The sequence below is a fragment of the Chiloscyllium punctatum genome, chromosome 39, assembly GCF_047496795.1.
Source record: "Chiloscyllium punctatum isolate Juve2018m chromosome 39, sChiPun1.3, whole genome shotgun sequence".
Lineage (NCBI taxonomy): Eukaryota > Metazoa > Chordata > Chondrichthyes > Orectolobiformes > Hemiscylliidae > Chiloscyllium > Chiloscyllium punctatum.
In genome coordinates, this window is record NC_092777.1 from 10,096,566 (window position 1) to 10,115,557 (window position 18,992).

Below are 18,992 nucleotides of genomic sequence, written 5' to 3' on the forward strand. Positions count from 1 at the left end.
CTGTACACTGACTGGTGTCTCTCAGTCCCCGCTCTCTCAGGGAGATATCTGTACACTGACTGGTGTCTCTCAGTCCCCCTCTATCTCTCAGGGAGATATCTGTACACTGACTGGTGTCTCTCAGTCGCCTCTCTCTCTCAGGGAGATATCTGTACACTGACTGGAGTCTCTCAGTCCCCTCTCTCTCTCTCAGGGAGAAATCTGTACACTGACTGGTGTCTCTCAGTCACCCCTCTCTCTCTCAGGGAGATATCTGTACACTGACTGGTGTCTCTCAGTCCCCTCTCTCTCTCAGGGAGATATCTGTACACTGACTGATGTCTCTCAGTCCCCTCTCTCTCTCTCTCAGGGAGATATCTGTACACTGACTGGTGTCTCTCAGTCCCCCCTCTCTCTCTCAGGGAGATATCTGTACACTGACTGGTGTCTCTCAGTCCCCTCTCTCTCAGGGAGATATCTGTACACTGACTGGTGTCTCTCAGTCCCCTCTCTCTCTCTCAGGGAGATATCTGTACACTGACTGGTGTCTCTCAGTCCTCTCTCTCTCTGTCTCTCAGGAAGATATCTGTGCACTGACTGGTGTCTCTCAGTCCCCTCTCTCTCTCTCAGGGAGATATCTGTACACTGACTGGTGTCTCTCAGTCCTCTCTCTCTCTGTCTCTCAGGAAGATATCTGTGCACTGACTGGTGTCTCTCAGTCCCCCCTCTCTCTCTCAGGGAGATATCTGTACACTGACTGGTGTCTCTCAGTCCCCTCTCTCTCTCTCTCAGGGAGATATCTGTACACTGACTGGTGTCTCTCAGTCCCCTCTCTCTCTCTCTCAGGAAGATATCTGCACACTGACTAGTGTCTCTCAGTCCCCCCTCTCTCTCTCAGGGAGATATCTGTACACTGACTGGTGTCTCTCAGTCCCCTCTCTCTCTCTCTCAGTGAGATATCTGTACACTGACTGGTGTCTCTCAGTCCCCTCTCTCAGGGAGATATCTGTACACTGACTGGTGTCTCTCAGTCCCCCCTCTCTCTCTCAGGGAGATTATCTGTCCACTGACTGGTGTCTCTCAGTCCCCTCTCTCTCTCTCTCAGGGAGATATCTGCACACTGACTAGTGTCTCTCAGTCCCCCCTCTCTCTCTCAGGGAGATATCTGTACACTGAGTGGTGTCTCTCAGTCCCCTCTCTCTCTCTCAGGGAGATATCTGTACACTGACTGGTGTCTCTGAGTCCCCCCCTCTCTCTCAGGGAGATATCTGTACACTGACTGGTGTCTCTCAGTCCCCTCTCTCTCTCTCAGGGAGATATCTGTACACTGACTGGTGTCTCTCAGTCCCCTCTCTCCCTCTCAGGGAGATATCTGTACACTGACTGGTGTCTCTCAGTCCCCTCTCTCTCTCTCAGGGAGATATCTGTACACTGACTGGTGTCTCTCAGTCCCTCTCTCTCTCTCAGGGAGATATCTGTACACTGACTGGTGTCTCTCACTCCCCTCTCTCTCTCAGGGAGATATCTGTACACTGACTGGTGTCTCTCAGTCCCCTCTCTCAGGGAGATATCTGTACACTGACTGGTGTCTCTCAGTCCCCTCTCTCTCTCTCTCTCAGGGAGATATCTGTACACTGACTGGTGTCTCTCAGTCCCCTCTCTCAGGGAGATATCTGTACACTGACTGGTGTCTCTCAGTCCCCCCTCTCTCTCAGGGAGATATCTGTACACTGACTGGTGTCTCTCAGTCCCCTCTCTCAGGGAGATATCTGTACACTGACTGGTGTCTCTCAGTCCCCTCTCTCAGGGAGATATCTGTACACTGACTGGTGTCTCTCAGTCCCCTCTCTCAGGGAGATATCTGTACACTGACTGGTGTCTCTCAGTCCCCTCTCTCTCTCTCAGGGTGATATCTGTACACTGACTGGTGTCTCTCTGTCCCCTCTCTCTCAGGGAGATATCTGTGCACTGACTGGTGTCTCTCAGTCCCCTCTCTCTCTCTCTCAGGGAGATATCTGTACACTGACTGGTGTCTCTCAGTCCCCTCTCTCTCTCTCTCAGGGAGATATCTGTGCACTGACTGGTGTCTCTCAGTCCCCTCTCTCTCTCTCTCTCAGGGAGATATCTGTACACTGACTGGTGTCTCTCAGTCCGTCATTTCACAAGGTTTGAAATTCAGAAGCAGAGTTGTCTTCCTGTAGTCATGCCGGCTCTTAGTGAGATTACTCCTGGTGTCGCGTGTGCAGTTTTGTTAACCCTCCCTTGATCTTCTTGTCCAAGGCAGATGGAGCGGGGATTCCCTCGGCTGATACCAGGGGTGGCTGGATGTTCTCCTGAGGCCGGGTGGGTTCACAAGTGCCTCTGTCCACTGGAGTTCAGAAAGAACAGAAAGAAAATATGAATTTTACTGATCTCGGCCTAGTCAGACTTGAGCAGGGGGAAATGGGGCCTACAGGCCACTTGGTCAGATGTGTACACGTTGGGATCCCAAACGCACTTCCCAAGGCCTGGGCTTGACAAGGTCAACAATGCGGAAAACCCCACACTAAACCGAGTTATAGTCCAACAGGCTCATCTGAGTAGCTCACCACAGAGGAACAGAAACTGGACGAGGACTAGGAGTCGACCATTCTGCCCGTCAAACCCTGCTGCTTCATTCAAGATGGTCAGTACTGGTACCTCTATCTCTGTTCCTGATTTCTGTGCAGATCTCTCGATCATTGTTCAACCGATCGATCTGCCTGGAATATTCCCAGTGTCCCAGCCTTCCGTGGGAGAGACTTCTCAGACTGACCACCCTCTTAGAGGAGAAATGTCTCCTCATCTCAGGCTGACCTGATGTCCTGAGCGCACGTACACCCATGGCCGAGGGTCCCCCGAAAACAGGGGGAACATCCTCCCTGCCTCTAGTCTGTCGAATTCGGTTGCAATCGTGTCCATTTAAATCAGGACCCCATCTCAACCTTCTGAATTACTGTGAACACAGCCATGAGTGAACCTACCCCTCCTCGTGGAACTAACCTTCCCTGGTACCAGCTTGGTGAACATCCACTGGACGCTGTTTGTGATAATGATATCATGTTTCAGCTTGGGACATCAAAACTTCACACCCTACTCCAGGAATGGTCTCATCAAGGCTCTGCGTTGCTGCAAAAGAGATATCTGAACTCCAAATCTCTTCCAAAAAGGAAACACCATTCAGAGAGAGAGACAAAGAAAGAGAGTGAAAGAGAGAGAGAGAGAGAGTGACAGAGAGAGAGAGTGAGGGGGGAGAGAGCGAGGGCTGAGAGATACCAGTCAGTGTATAGATATCTCTCTGGGAGAGAGAGGGGACTGAGAGACACCAGTCAGTGTACAGATATCTCCCAGAGAGAGAGGGGGGGGACTGAGAGACACCAGTCAGTGTACAGATATCTCCCTGAGAGAGAGGGGACTGAGCGACACCAGTCAGTGTACAGATATCTCCCTGAGAGAGAGAGAGGGGACTGAGAGACACCTGTCAGTGTTCAGATATCTCCCTGAGAGAGAGGGGACTGAGAGACACCAGTCAGTGTACAGATATCTCCCTGAGAGAGAGAGGGGACTGAGAGACACCAGTCAGTGTTCAGATATCTCCCTGCAGGAGACAGGGGACTGGGAGACAACAGTCAGTGTGCGGATATCTCGCTGATTGAGAGAAGGTAGACTGACAGACACCAGTCAATTTTAAGGTATCTACCTGAGAGGGATAGAATAACGAGAGACACCACTAGTGTGCACATATCGCCCAGAGAGGGAGAGAGGGACTAACACCAGTTTGCGTACAGATACCACCTTGAGAGAGAGAGAGAGAGGGGGGACTGAGAGACACCAGTCAGTGTACAGATATCTCCCTGAGAGAGAGAGAGGGTACTGAGAGATACCAGTCAGTGTACAGATATCACCCTGAGAGAGAGAGAGGGGACTGAGAGACACCAGTCAGTGTGCAGATATCACCCTGAGAGAGAGAGAGGGGACTGAGAGACACCAGTCAGTGTTCAGATATCTCCCTGAGAGAGAGAGAGGGGACTGAGAGACACCAGTCAGTGTACAGATATCTCCCTGAGAGAGAGAGGGGGCTGAGAGACACCAGTCAGTGTGCAGATATCACCCTGAGAGAGAGAGAGGGGACTGAGAGACACCAGTCAGTGTTCAGATATCTCCCTGAGAGAGAGAGAGGGGACAGAGAGACACCAGTCAGAGTACAGATATCTCCCTGAGAGAGAGAGGGGACTGAGAGACACCAGTCAGTGTACAGATATCTCCCTGAGAGAGAGAGGGGACTGAGAGACACCAGTCAGTGTTCAGATATCTCCCTGAGAGAGAGGGGACTGAGAGACACCAGTCAGTGTACAGATACCTCCCTGAGAGAGAGGGGACTGAGAGACACCAGTCAGTGTGCGGATATCTCGCTGATGGAGAGAAGGTAGACTGACAGACACCAGTCAATTTTCAGGTATCTCCCTGAGAGGGATAGAATAACGAGAGACACCAGGAGTGTGCACATATCCCCCAGAGAGGGAGAGAGGGACTAACACCAGTTCGCGTACAGATACCACCTTGAGTGAGAGAGAGAGGGGCCTGAGAGACACCAGATATCTCCCTTGGTGAGAGGGTGTACTGAGACATATCTGTAAGTATATAGATATACCCCTGAGGGAGAGACACCAGTCAGTGATCAGATGTCGCACTGAGAGAGAGAGAGACACCTGTCAGTGTACAGAAATCTCCCTGAGAGAGAGAGGGGACTGAGAGACACCAGTCAGTAGACAGATATCTCGCTGACAGAGATGGGACTGAGAGACACCAGTCAGTGTACAGATATCTCCCTGAGAGAGAGAAGGACTGAGAGACGCCAGTCAGTTTACAGACACCACCTTGAGAGCAAGGGGCCGGAGAGACACCATTCAGTGTGCAGATGTATCCCTGAGTGAGAGGGTGTACTGAGACATACCAGTAAGTGTACAGGTACATCCCTGAGAGAGAGGGGGGACTCAGAAACACCAAACAGTGGTCAGTTATTTCCTCTTGAGAGACAGCTGGGGTACTGACACACACCAGTCCCTGTACAGCTATCTCACTGAGAGTGAGGTTTGACGGGAAACTGACTGAGAGCACTCAAGACTCCGAGAGTGAGCGAACAGTACATTCGGCCCAAACAATCTATGCTGACCCCAGAATCCCAATGGAAACCCATTCAGCATCGCCTCCTTGGCACATATCCCCCCAACCTTGCCTATTAATGCACTTTTATTCAAAGACATTTCCACGTTGTAACTGTGCCAACATCCAAAACTTCCTCTTGACGTTCAGATCACACATGGACCTACCGCAGTACAAAACAAAGCCCGGAAGATATTTGTAAACCTTATCCTATCAACTCCAAACCGTACCCCAAAGAGGAAACAAAGAACTCCCACACCCAAGGGAAAAGAAGGAATTCAGAGTACAGGAATGTCCCTCAGAGAGTTGGGGGATGGGGGGCAACTGAGAGACAGCAGTCAGCGTACACATATCTTCCTGCAAGAGACAGAGAGAGAGACTGAGACAAGAGAGGACTGAGAGACACCAGTCAGTGTACAGATATCTCCCTGAGAGAGAGAGAGGAGACTGAGAGACACCAGTCAGTGTACAGATATCTCCCTGAGAGAGAGAGAGGAGACTGAGAGACACCAGTCAGTGTACAGATATCTCCCTGAGAGAGAGAGAGGAGACTGAGAGACACCAGTCAGTGTACAGATATCTCCCTGAGAGAGAGGGGACAGAGAGACACCAGTCAGTGTACAGATATCTCCCTGAGAGTGAGAGGGGACTGATAGACACCAGTCAGTGTACAGATATCTCGCTGAGAGAGAGGGGACTGAGAGACACCAGTCAATGAGAAAGAGGGGGTTACTGAGAGTCAACAGTCAGTGTAGAGATATCTCCCTGAGAGAGAGAGCACAGAGAGACACGAGTCAGTGTACAGTAATCTCCCTGAGGGAGAGAGAGAGGGGACTGAGAGACACCAGTCAGTGTACAGATATCTCCCTGAGAGAGAGAGAGGGGACTGAGAGATACGTGTCAGTGTGCATGTATCTCCCCGAGAGAAAAAGTGGACTGAGAGACACGAGAGAGAGAGAGAGAGAGAGAGAGAGCACCGAGAGAGACTGGTCATTGCACAGACATCGCCCTGAGAGACAGAGAGTGTAAATATCTCCCACAGAGAGAGGCAGAGAAAGAGAGAGAGAGAGAGAGAGAGAGAGAGTGAGTGAGAGAGTGAGTGAGTGAGAGAGAGAGAGAGAGAGAGAATGAAGGAGAGAATGAAAGAGAGAGAGAGCGAGGACGAGGAGACACCAGTCAGTGATCAGATGTCGCACTGAGAGGACAGAGAGACACCAGTCAGTGTACAGAAATCTCCCTGAAGGAGTCAGGGGACTGAGAGACACCAGTCAGTGTGCAGATATCTCCCTGACAGAGAGGGAGTACTGAGACACACCATTAAGTGTACAGATATACCCCTGAGAGAGAGAGAGTGGGGGACTCAGAAACACCAAACAGTGGACAGTCATTTCCTCGATATACAGAGAGGCGGTACTGAGACACAACAGCCCCTGTACAGATGTCTCACTGAGAGTGAGGGTTGACGGGGAACTGCCTGTGAGTTCTCAAGCTTCGTTGTGTACGAGAACAGTAAATGTGGCCCAAACCATCCATGAATCCCAACGTAAACCAGTTCCAGCAACACCTGCTTGGCACATATCCCTCCAACCTTGGCTATTCATGCAATTGTATTCAAACCCATTTCCACGTAGTAACTGTGCCAACATCCACCACTTCCTCGGAACTTTGAGCTCTCACACACGAACCAACCAATGTACAAACAAAACCCCGGAAGACATTTTTAAATCTTATTCCTCTCAATTCCAAAGTATTCCCCAAAGCGGTCAACACCCCTACCCAAGGGGGAAGGAACAAATCCAGTACAAATGTGTCCCTGAGAGAGTGGGGGGTGGGGGTGGGCGAACAGAGACACGTCAATCAGTGTCCAGATAGCTCCCTACAAGAGAGAGAGAGAGAGAGACAGAGAGAGAGAGACTGAGACAGAGACAGAGAGAGGTCTGCGAGACACCAGTCAGTGTACAGATATATCCCTGAGAGAGAGAGGGGACTGAGAGACACCAGTCAGTGTACAGATATCTCCCTGACAGAGAGAGAGGGGACTGAGAGACACCAGTCAGTGTACAGATATCTCCCTGACAGAGAGAGAGGGGACTGAGAGACACCAGTCAGTGTACAGATATCTCCCTGAGAGAGAGGGGACTGAGAGACACCAGTCAGTGTACAGATATTTCCCTGAGAGAGAGGGGACTGAGAGACACCAGTCAGTGTACAGATATCTCCCTGAGAGAGAGAGAGAGAGGGGACTGAGAGACACCAGTCAGTGTACAGATATCTCCCTGAGAGAGAGAGGGGGACTGAGAGACACCAATAGTGTACAGATATCTCCCTGAGAGAGAGTGGGGGACTGAGAGACACCAGTCAGTGTACAGATATCTCCCTGAGAGAGAGGGGGGACTGAGAGACACCAGTCAGTGTACAGATATCTCCCTGAGAGAGAGAGAGGGGACTGAGAGACACCAGTCAGTGTACAGATATCTCCCTGAGAGAGAGAGAGAGGGGACTGAGAGACACCAGTCAGTGTACAGATATCTCCCTGAGACAGAGAGAGGGGACTGAGAGACACCAGTCAGTGTACAGATATCTCCCTGAGGGAGAGGGGACTGAGAGACACCAGTCAGTGTACAGGTATCTCCCTGAGAGAGAGGGGACTGAGAGACACCAGTCAGTGTACAGATATCTCCCTGAGAGAGAGAGAGGACTGAGAGACACCAGTCAGTGTACAGGTATCTCCCTGAGAGGGAGGGTTGACGGGAAATGGAAGATTCGTAGGGTATGCGAACAGAGCCCTCAGACCAAACAATCCATGCTGACCACAGAATGCAAAAGCAAACCAGACCCACCATCACCTGCTTGGCACTAATCCCCCCAATCCTGCCTATTCAAACACATTATCAATTTGTCACTGTACCCCCCATGCACCACTTCCTCTGCAGTTGAGATCAGAGATGAACCAACCACTGTACAAACTAAACCCCTCAAGTTATTTTTAAATCTTTATCCTCTCAACTCCAAACTGTACCCCAAAGAGCCAAAAGCCCACCCAAGGGACTGAGAGACACCAGTCAGGGCAGAGATATCTCCCTGAGAGAGAGGAATGGATTGAGAGACTCTAGCCCATGTACAGATATCTCCTTGGAGGAGAGAGAGACAGAGGGGATTGAGAGACGCCAGTCAAAGTCCAGATATCTCCGTGAGAGAGAGGGAACTGAGAGATACGTGTCAGTGTGCATGTATATCCCCGAGAGAAAAAGTGGACTGAGAGACACTAGAGAGAGAGAGAGAGAGAGAGCACCGAGAGAGACTGGTCATTGCACAGACATCGCCCTGAGAGACAGAGAGGGGAACGGAGAAACACTAATGTGTAAATATCTCCCACAGAGAGAGGCAGAGAAAGAGAGAGAGAGAGAGAGAGAGACAGTGAGTGAGAGAGTGAGTGAGTGAGTGAGAGAGAGAATGAAGGAGAGAATGAAAGAGAGAGAGAGCGAGGACTAGGAGACACCAGTCAGTGATCAGATGTCGCACTGAGAGAGAGAGAGAGACACCTGTCAGTGTACAGAAATCTCCCTGAGAGAGAGGGGACTGAGAGACACCAGTCAGTGTACAGATATCTCCCTGAGAGAGAGAGAGAGAGGGGACTGAGAGACACCAGTCAGTGTACAGATATCTCCCTGAGAGAGAGAGAGAGAGGGGACTGAGAGACACCAGTCAGTGTACAGATATCTCCCTGAGAGAGAGAGAGAGAGAGGGGACTGAGAGACACCAGTCAGTGTACAGATATCTCCCTGAGAGAGAGGGGGAACTGAGAGACACCAGTCAGTGTACAGATATCGCCCTGAGAGAGAGGGGACTGAGAAACACCAGTCAGTGTACAGATATCTCCCTGACAGAGAGAACGGACTGAGAGACACCAGTCAGTGTACAGATATCTCCCTGAGAGAGAGAGGGGGGACTGAGAGACACCAGTCAGTGTACAGATATGTCCCTGAGAGAGTGAGATAGGGGACTGAGAGACACCAGTCAGTGTACAGATATCTCCCTGAAGGAGTCAGGGGACTGAGAGACACCAGTCAGTGTACAGATATCTCCCTGAGAGAGAGAGGGGACTGAGAGACACCAGTCAGTGTACAGATATCACAGTGAGAGAGAGAGAGGGGACTGAGAGACACCAGTCAGTGTACAGATATCTCCCTGAGAGAAAGAGGGGACTGAGTGATACCAGTCAGTGTACAGAGATCTCCCTGAGAGAGAGAGGGGACAGAGAGACAGCAGTCAGTGTACAGATATCTCCCTGAGAGAGAGAGGGGACTGAGAGACACCAGTCAGTGTACAGATATCTCCCTGACAGAGAGAATGGACTGAGAGACACCAGTCAGTGTACAGATTTCTCCCTGAGAGAGAGATGGGGGACTGAGAGACACCAGTCAGTGTACAGACATGTCCCTGAGAGAGTGAGATAGGGGACTGAGAGACACCAGTCAGTGTACAGATATCTCCCTGAAGGAGTCAGGGGACTAAGAGACACCAGTCAGTGTACAGATATCTCCCTGAGAGAGTGAGGGGACTGAGAGACACCAGTCAGTGTACAGATATCACAGTGAGAGAGAGAGAGGGGACTGAGAGACACCAGTCAGTGTACAGATATCTCCCTGAGAGAGAGAGGGGATTGAGAGATACCAGTCAGTGTACAGATATCTCCCTGAGAGAGAGAGAGAGAGAGGACTGAGGGACACCAGTCAGTGTACAGATATCTCCCTGAGAGAGAGAGAGCGGATTGAGAGACACCAGTCAGTGTATAGATATCTCCCCGACAGAGAGAGAGGGGATTGAGAGACACCAGTCAGTGTACAGATATCTCCCTGAGAGAGGGGGGGGGGGGGGACTGAGAGACACCAGTCAGTGTACAGATATCTCCCTGAAGGAGTCAGGGGACTGAGAGACACCAGTCAGTGTACAGATATCTCCCTGAGAGAGAGAGGGGACTGAGAGACACCAGTCAGTGTACAGATATCTCCCTGAGAGAAAGAGGACTGAGAGACACCAGCCAGTGTACAGAAATCTCCCTGAGAGAGAGAGGGGGGACTGAGAGACACCAGTCAGTGTACAGATATCTCCCTGAGAGAGAGGGGACTGAGAGACACCGATCAGTGTACAGATATCTCCCTGAGAGAGGGGGGACGGTGAGACACCAGTCAGTGCACAGATATCTCGTTGAGAAAGAGAGTGGGGACTGAGAGACACCAGTCAGAGTACAGATACCTCCCTGAGTGACAGGAGACTGAGAGACACCAGTCAGTGTACAGATGTCTCCCTGAGAGAGAGTGGGGTCTGAGAGACACCAGTCAGTGCACAGATATCTCCCCGAGAGAGACAGGATTGAGAGACACCGGTCAGTGTACAGGTATCTCCCTGAGAGAGAGAGAGGGGAGTGAGAGACACCAGTCAGTGTACAGATATCTCCCTGAGAGAGAGAGGGGACTGAGGGACACCAGTCAGTGTACAGATATCTCCCTGAGAGAGAGAGGGGACTGAGAGATACCAGTCGGTGCACAGATATCTCCCTGAGAGAGTGAGAGGGGACTGAGAGACACCAGTCAGTGTACAGATATGTCCCTGAGAGAGAGAGAGAGAGGGGACTGAGAGGCATCAGTCAGTGTACAGATATCTTCCTGAGAGAGAGAGGGGACTGAGAGACACCAGTCAGTGTCCAGATATGTCCCTGAGAGAGAGAGAGAGGGGACTGAGAGACACCAGTCAGTGTACAGATATCTCCGTGAGAGAGAGGGGACTGAGAGACACCAGTCAGTGTACAGATATCTCCCTGAGAAAGAGGGGACTGAGAGACATCAGTCAGTGTACAGATGTCTCCCTGAGAGAGAGAGAGGGGACTGAGAGACACCAGTCAGTGGAGAGAAATCTCCCTGAGAGAGAGAGAGGTGTGACTGAGAGACACCGGTCAGTGTACAGATATCTCCCTGTGGGAGAGAGAGAGAGAGAGAGAGAGAGAGGGGACTGAGAGACACCAGTCAGTGCCAGACATCTCCCCGAGAGAGACAGGATTGAGAGACACCAGTCAGTGTACAGATATCTCCCTGAGAGAGAGGGGACTGAGAGACACCAGTCAGTGTACAGATATCTCCTTGAGAGAAAGGGGGGACTGAGTGATACCAGTCAGTGTACAGAGATCTCCCTGAGAGAGAGAGGGGACTGAGAGACACCAGTCAGTGTACAGATATCTTCCGGAGAGAGAGAGGGGATTCAAGAGTCACCTCACGACTCTTGAATTCAATCCCTCTGCTAATGAACGATAATACTCCATAGGCCTTCTTACAAACTCTATCCACCTGAGTGGCAACCTTCAAAGATCTATGTACATAGACCCCAAGATCCCTCTGTTCCTCCACCTGACCAAGAACCCTACCGTTAACCCTGTATTCCACATTCTTATTTGTTCTTCCAAAATGGACAACTTCACACTTGGCAGGGTTGAACTCCATCTGCCACTCCTCAGCCCAGCTCTGCATCATATCTAAGTCCCTCTGCAGCCGACAACAGCCCTCCTCACTGTCCACAACTCCACCTATCTTTGTATCATCTGCAAATTTACTGACCCACCCTTCGACTCCCTCATCTAAGTCATTAATAAAAATTACAAACAGCAGAGGACCCAGAACTGATCCCTGCGGAACTCCACTTGTAACTGGACTCCATGCTGAATATTTACCATCTCTGACTTCGACCGGTTAGCCAGTTTTCTATCCAATTGGCCAAATTTCCCTCTATCCCATGCCTCCTGACTTTCCGCATAAGCCTACCATGGGGAACCTTATCAAATGCCTTACTAAAATCCATGTACACTACATCCACTGCTCTACCCTCATCCACATGCTTGGTCACCTCCTCGAAGAATTCAATAAGACTTGTAAGGCAAGACCTACCCTTCACAAATCCGTGCTGGCTGTCCCTAATCAAGCAGTGCCGTTCCAGATACTCGTAAATCCTATCCCTCAGTACCCTTTCCATTACTTTGCCTACCACAGAAGTAAGACTAACTGGCCTGTAATTCCCGGGGTTATCCCTATTCCCTTTTTTGAACAGGGGCACAACATTCGCTACTCTCCAGTCCCCTGGTACCACCCCCGTTGCCAGTGAAGACGAGAAGATCATTGCCAACGGTACTGCAATTTCCTCTCTTGCTTCCCACATAATCCGAGGATATATCCCGTCAGGCCCGGGGGACTTGTCTATCCTCAAGTTGTTCAAAATGTCCAACACATCTTCCTTCCTAACAGATATCTCTTCTAGCTTATCAGTCCGTTTCACACTCTCCTCTTCAACAATACAGTCCCTCTCGTTCGTAAATACTGAAGAGAAGTATTTGTTCAAGACCTCTCCTATCTCTTCCGACTCAATACACAGTCTCCCACCACTGTCCTTGATCGGACCTACCCTCGTTCTCGTCATTCTCAGGTTTCTCACATACGCATAGAATGCCTTGGGGTTATCCTTGATCCTATCCGCCAGGGATTTTTCATGCCCTCTCTTAGCTCTCCTAATCCCTTTCTTCAGGTCCCTTCTGGCTATCCTGTATCCCTCCACTGCTCTGTCTGAACCTTGTTTCCTCAACCTTATGTAAGCCTCCTTCTTCCTCTTTACTAGACATTCAACCTCCCTCGTCAACCAAGGCTCCCTCACACGACCATTTCTTTCCTGCCTGATCGGTACATACATATCAAGGACACGTCGTATCTGCTCCTTGAAAAAGTCCCACATTTCCACCACATCCTTCCCTGACAGCCTATGCTCCCAACGTATGCTCCTCAAATCCTGTCTTACAGCATCGTAATTTCCCTTCCCCCAATTGTAGAAACTTCCTTGTTGTGCGCACCTATCTCTCTCCATAACCAAGGTGAAAGTCACAGAATTGTGGTCGCCATCACCAAAATGTTCACCCACTAACAAGCCCACCACTTGTCCCGGTTCGTTACCGAGTACCAAATCCAATATGGCCTCCCCTCTGGTTGGACAATCTACATACTGCGTTAGAAAAGCTTCCTGGACACACTGCACAAACACCGCCCCATCCAATCTACTTGATCTAAAGAGCTTCCAATCAATATTTGGGAAGTTGAAGTCGCCCATGACTACGACCCTGTGGCTTCTGCACCTTTCCAAAATCTGTTTCCCAATCTGTTTCTCCACATCTCTGCTGCTATTGGGGGGCCTATAATAAACACCCAACAAGGTGACTGCACCTTTCCTATTTCTGACTTCAGCCCATACTACCTCCAGAGGCAGATCCCCCTCAAACTTCCTTTCTGCAGCCGTTATACCATTTCTAATTAGCAATGCCACCCCCCCTCCTTTTTTACCACCCTCCCTAATCTTACTGAAACATCTGTACCCAGGAACCTCCAACAGCCATTCCTGTCCCTCATCTATCCATGTTTCCGTGATGGCTACAACGAGTCACCAGTCAGAGTACAGATATTTCCCAGAGAGAGAGAGCGGACTGAGAGACACAGTCAGTGCACAGATATCTCCCTGAGAGAGAGAGAGAGGGGACTGAGCTACACCAGTCAGTGTACAGATATCTCCCTGAGAGAGAGGCGGGGGGACTGAGAGACACCAGTCAGTGTACAGACATCGCCCTGAGAGAGAGAGGGGCTGAGAGACACCAGTCAGTGTACAGATATCTCCCTGAGAGAGAGGGGACTGAGAGACACCAGTCAGTGTACAGATATCTCCCTGAGAGAGACAGGGGATTGACAGATACCAGTCAGTGTACATATAGCTCCCTGAGAGAGAGAGAGAGAGGACTGAGGGACACCAGTCAGTGTACAGATATCTCCCTGAGAGTGAGGCGGGGGGACTGAGAGACACCAGTCAGTGTACAGATATCTCCCTGAGAGAGAGAGGGGCTGAGAGACACCAGTCAGTGTACAGATATCTCCCTGAGAGAGAGAGGGGACTGAGAGACACCAGTCAGTGTACAGATATCTCCCTGACAGAGAGAGAGAGGGGACAGAGAGACACCAGTCAGTGTCCAGATATCTCCCTGAGAGAGAGAGAGGGGACTGAGAGACACCAGTCAGTGTACAGATATCTCCCTGAGAGAGAGAGGGGGGACTGAGAGACACCAGTCAGTGTACAGATATCTCCCTGAGAGAGAGAGGGGACTGAGAGACACCAGTCAGTGTACAGATATCTCCCTGAGAGAGAGAGGGGGGACTGAGAGACACCAGTCAGTGTACAGGTATCTCCCTGAGAGAGAGGGGACTGAGAGACACCAGTCAGTGTACAGATATTTCCCTGAGAGAGAGAGGGGGGACTGAGGGACACGAGTCAGTGTACATATATCTCCCTGTGAGAGAGAGAGAGAGAGGGGGGACTGAGAGACACCAGTCATTGTACAGATATCTCCCTGAGGGAGGGAGTGAGGACAGAGAGACACCAGTCAGTGTACAGATATGTCCCTGAGAGAGAGGGGACTGAGAGACACCAGTCAGTGTGCAGATATCTCCCTGAGAGAGAGAGGGGACTGAGAGACACCAGTCAGTGTACAGATATCTCCCTGAGAGAGAGGGGACTGAGAGACACCAGTCAGTGTACAGATATCTCCCTGAGAGAGAGAGAGAGAGGACTGAGAGACACCAGTCAGTGTACAGATATCTCCCTGAGAGAGAGGGGACTGAGAGACACCAGTCAGTGTACAGATATCTCCCTGAGAGAGAGAGAGGGGGGACTGAGAGACACCAGTCAGTGTACAGATATCTCCCAGAGAGAGAGGGTGGACTGAGAGACACCAGTCAGTGTACAGATATCTCCCTGAGGGAGAGCGGACTGAGAGACACCAGTCAGTGTACAGATATCTCCCTGAGAGAGACAGGGGACTGAGAGACACCAGTCAGTGTACAGATATCTCCCTGAGAGAGAGAGAGGGGGGACTGAGAGACACCAATCAGTGTACAGATACTTCCCTGAGAGAGAGAGGGGACTGAGAGACACCAGTCAGTGTACAGATATCTCCCAGAGAGAGAGAGAGGACTGAGAGACACCAGTCGGTGTACAGATATCTCCCTGAGAGAGAGGGTGGACTGAGAGACACCAGTCAGTGTCCAGATATCTCCCTGAGAGAGAGAGAGGGGACTGAGAGACACCAGTCAGTGTACAGATATCTCCATGAGAGAGAGAGGGAACTGAGAGACACCAGTCAGTGTACAGATATCTCCCTGAGAGAGAGGGGGGGGACTGAGAGACACCAGTCAGTGTACAGATATCTCCCTGAGAGAGAGGGGGGGGACTGAGAGACACCAGTCAGTGTACAGATATCTCCTTGAGAGAGAGAGAGGGTGGACTGAGAGACACCAGTCAGTGTCCAGATATCTCCCTGAGAGAGAGAGAGGGGACTGAGAGACACCAGTCAGTGTACAGATATCTCCCTGAGAGAGAGAGGGGACTGAGAGACACCAGTCAGTGTACAGATATCTCCCTGAGAGAGAGGGGGTGGACTGAGAGACACCAGTCAGTGTACAGATATCTCCTTGAGAGAGAGAGAGGGTGGACTGAGAGACACCAGTCAGTGTCCAGATATCTCCCTGAGAGGGAGAGAGGGACTGAGAGACACCAGTCAGTGTACAGATATCTCCCTGAGAGAGAGAGGGGACATGTCTCTGAGAGAGAGAATGTACTGAGACACAACAATTCGCGTACAGATAAACCTCTGAGAGAGAGGGGACTCAGGCACACCAAACAGCGACAGAAACACCAATCAATGAACAGATACCCCCCTGAGAGGGAGAGCGAGAGACAGTGGGAGTGACAGGGGACTGAGAGATACCAGTCAGTGCATAGTTGTCTCCCTGCGAGAGAGTGTGTGAGAGAGAGACAGACAAAGAGAGGAAGACAAAGAGAGAGAGAGAGAGTCAGAGACAGAGACTGAGAGAGGACTGCGAGACCCCAGTCAGTACACAGATATCTCCATGAGATAGAGGTGGCTGGGTAATGAAAGTCACCAGTCAGTGTACAGATATCTCCCTGAGAGAGAGAGGGGACTGAGAGACACCAGTCAGTGTACAGATATCTCCCTGAGAGAGAGGGGACTGAGAGACACCAGTCAGTGTACAGATATCTCCCTGAGAGAGAGAGAGGGGACTGAGAGACACCAGTCAGTGTACAGATATCTCCCTGAGAGAGAGAGGGGGACTGAGAGACACCAGTCAGTGTACAGATATCTCCCTGAGAGAGAGAGAGGGGACAGAGAGACACCAGTCAGAGTACAGATATCTCCCTGAGAGAGAGAGAGGGGACTGAGAGACACCAGTCAGTGTACAGATATCTCCCTGAGAGAGAGAGGGGGGACTGAGAGACACCAGTCAGTGTACAGATACCTCCCTGAGAGAGAGAGAGGGGGGACTGAGAGACACCAGTCAGTGTACAGATATCTCCCTGAGAGAGAGAGGGGGGACTGAGAGACACCAGTCAGTGTACAGATACCTCCCTGAGAAAGAGAGAGGGGGACTGAGAGACACCAGTCAGTGTACAGATATCACCCTGAGAGAGGGGACTGAGAGACACCAGTCAGTGTCCAGATATCTCCCTGAGAGAGAGAGAGGGGACAGAGAGACACCAGTCAGAGTACAGATATCTCCCTGAGAGAGAGAGAGGGGGACTGAGAGACACCAGTCAGTGTACAGATATCTCCCTGAGAGAGAGAGGGGGGACTGAGAGACACCAGTCAGTGTACAGATACCTCCCTGAGAGAGAGAGAGGGGGACTGAGAGACACCAGTCAGTGTACAGATATCACCCTGAGAGAGAGGGGACTGAGAGACACCAGTCAGTGTACAGATATCTCCCTGAGAGAGAGAGGGCCTGAGACACAAGTCAGTGTGCAGATATCTCCCTGATTGAGAGAGAGGGGACTGAGAGACACCAGTCAGTGTACAGATATCTCCCTGAGAGAGAGAGGACTGAGAGACACCAGTCAGTGTACAGATATCTCCCTGAGAGAGAGAGAGGGGGGACTGAGAGACACCAGTCAGTGTACAGATATCTCCCTGAGAGAGAGAGAGAGGGGACTGAGAGACACCAGTCAGTGTACAGATATCTCACTGAGAGAGAGGGGACTGAGAGACACCAGTCAGTGTACAGATATCTCCCTGAGAGAGAGAGGGGACTGAGAGACACCAGTCAGTGTACAGATATCTCCCCGAGAGAGAGAGAGAGAGGGGACTGAGAGACACCAGTCAGTGTACAGATATCTCCCTGAGAGAGAGAGAGAGGGGACTGAGAGACACCAGTCAGTGTACAGATATCTCCCTGAGAGAGAGGGGACTGAGAGACACCAGTCAGTGTACAGATTTGTCTATTAAGGATAGGGGGGAGTGGTGCAAGTCACCAGTCAGCGTGCAGATATCTCCCTGATAGAGAGAGAGGGCCTGAGACACAAGTCAGTGTGCAGATAATTCACTGACAGAAAGAGAGAGAGGGGGCGGTGATACCAGTCAGTTTACAGATACCTCCCTCAGAGTGAGGGAGGGGCACGATATGAGACACCCCATCAGTGTACAGATATTTCCCAGAGCGAGTTGGAGTACTGGGACACAAAGGCAACTGCCCAGATATCTCGCTGAGAGAGGAGGTTGACGGGAAACTGCCTGGGAGCACTCAGGATTCGCAGGACATGCGAACAGACCATTCGGCCCAAGCAATCCATGCTCACCCCGGAATCCTAACACGAACCCAGACCCACCAGCCCCTGCTTGGCACGTAACCCTCCAACGTTGCCTGTTCATGCACATTTATGGCTGGAAGCTCCCACCCAAGCTCTCTGAACGACTGCCTTACACCTCTAAGGATTTTCCTATCTGTGTAGTAGGTGCCGAAGTGGACCACGGCTTCGGATGCTCCCTTAAGGATCCTGAATACTCACTCCGAGGCAACACAGACTCTGGCAGCTTGGAATAAACCCTGCGTCTGTCTCAGAATCTTCTATCTGTCCCCCTAACTATTGGGTCACCAATGACGAAATATCCGCTCCGATCCCAACATCCCCGTCTGAATAACAGTGACGGACTCTGTGCCAGAGACCAGTACTCCATGGCTCACCCCTGTTCAGACCCCCTTGCTAACAGTTTACCCAATGGTACACTTATTGTTGAGAGGAACGACCACAGGGAATCCCCGCACTGTCAGCCTGTTCCCTTTTCCACGTCCTGAGTGCAAACCATCGACGTTTGTTCTTTGCTGTAGCCCGAGGTGTGACACCTCCGAGTTACTCCTCCCAATGACCCCCTCAGCCTCCCGAATGATCCAAAGTCGATTCGACTCCAGCTCCAGGAATCAGACATGAAATGACGGAAGAATTATTCTGCGAGTCTTCGTGGGTGGAAATCAGGAATAAGACGGGGATTGGCGACGTTATTGAATTTGGACAATAAGTCCTCGAATCGTCATTTGGAATGAGAGCAACAAACATGTGAGGAGATTTGATGGATTTGCAGGAGCAATAGGGTGACCAAAGTAGAAAAGACTTTCGTTTTTCTAACATTGACTGGGATAGCAAGATGGGCGGATGAGCTTAGAAAGTCTGGAATTCGTTAAGTGCATTCAGGAACGATTCTGCAAATAGTCCAGAGAGGATCCTACGAGGGAAGGGGGAAAAACTCGGCCTAAACTTGGAAACGAGGGCAGGGCAGGTGATGGAGGTGACAGTGGGTGCGAAGCACTTTGGGACGAGCGACGGTAGGTCTATCACTTTCAAAAGTAGTCATTGAGAGGGACAAAACTGGTCCACAGATTCAAGTTCTAAACTGGGAACAAGTCGAATTCTGA